The 480-nt window shown below is 38.8% G+C and overlaps 1 non-coding gene across 1 annotated transcript; it reads right to left on the bottom strand.

The window, feature by feature from the left end:
• Positions 1-206: 206 nt before the first annotated feature.
• Trnan-guu lies at positions 207-280 on the bottom strand. The gene has a single exon. It is a non-coding gene; the product is annotated as a tRNA-Asn (tRNA).
• Between the last annotated feature and the right edge of the window lie 200 nt (positions 281-480).

The raw sequence follows: 480 nt of genomic DNA, 5'->3' as shown, positions 1-480 counted from the left end.
GGCACGATTTGGCCAGAATCAGAAGTGCTCCGATCGGATGGAATATTAATTGGTTTCTCTCATACACACCATGTGGTCTAGAACCGAAAAATGACAATTTTGAAAACACGAATTATTGACCCTCAAAAATTTTTTCGTATCTCAATTTATTTTACAAGCAGAACTGAAAGAAAATGAGGAACGAAGAGCAAAGTGAAATAAAAGAACGGCCCCGGGTGGGCTCGAACCACCAACCTTTCGGTTAACTGCCAAACGCGCTAGCCGATTGCGCCACGGAGGCGATAGGGATGGAAGACAGTTACTATTCATCAAAGCATTTGTTTTGGTGATATCTAGCTTTCGCTTGATTAAAAATAGATAGAAAAATTTGGTGTTTCTAAAAAATTTCCTAGAGATTAATAGGGGGTGGATAAAATGATTTTTTCGTATCTCAATTCGTTCAAACCAAATATTAGTATGAATCAGTCAATCAGTGGTCGG

The sequence above is a fragment of the Ischnura elegans genome, chromosome 2 (assembly GCF_921293095.1).
Source record: "Ischnura elegans chromosome 2, ioIscEleg1.1, whole genome shotgun sequence".
NCBI classification, from domain to species: domain Eukaryota; kingdom Metazoa; phylum Arthropoda; class Insecta; order Odonata; family Coenagrionidae; genus Ischnura; species Ischnura elegans.
The sequence above is the reverse complement of the archived record's forward strand: the minus strand, read 5'-3'. Positions and strand labels throughout refer to the sequence as shown.